The sequence below is a fragment of the Seriola lalandi genome, unplaced genomic scaffold (genome assembly GCF_002814215.2).
Source record: "Seriola lalandi dorsalis isolate HSWRI2012SDOR001 ecotype SW California unplaced genomic scaffold, Sedor1 jcf7180002054656, whole genome shotgun sequence".
Lineage (NCBI taxonomy): Eukaryota > Metazoa > Chordata > Actinopteri > Carangiformes > Carangidae > Seriola > Seriola lalandi.
Genome location: NW_019525209.1, coordinates 62016 through 62392, shown reverse-complemented (window position 1 = coordinate 62392; position 377 = coordinate 62016). Strand labels below are relative to the sequence as shown.

Sequence of the window (377 nt, the reverse complement as noted above, 5' to 3'; positions counted from 1 at the left end):
TTTGAGACCATGCGGTTAGTCCAGGTGAGGTGGCCTGTATTGTTTGCTTGAATTGGTTTGTAGTGTGTCTTTGCCTGTTTAGGTGAGTTTGTTTGTTTTAGGTGAGTTGCATGGTGTGGTGTTGGAGAGTAGGGGGGGGTAGAGCACAGCCTAATCCAGCGGGGGAGAGCTAGCCCAAAAAGGCACCTCTCCCTGACTCTACCTCCCTCATTGTCTTGGAGAGTGGGGGAGTAGGGGGGGGTAGAGCACAGCCTAATCCGGCGGGGGAGAGTTTAGCTCAAAAAGGCATCTCTCCTTGACTCTGCCTCCCTCATTCAAAATGGCCACCACTTTCTCCAACTGTTTAGGGGAGTTTGTTTGCTGAATCTGCTAGTGTG

The 377-nt window shown here is 51.5% G+C and overlaps 1 protein-coding gene across 1 annotated transcript in view; it reads left to right on the top strand.

Moving 5' to 3' along the window:
• LOC111665651 (sialic acid-binding Ig-like lectin 13) overlaps positions 1-377 on the top strand; it is a 6494-nt gene that overhangs the window by 2587 nt on the left and 3530 nt on the right. The gene's annotated exons all lie outside the window — the stretch shown is intronic.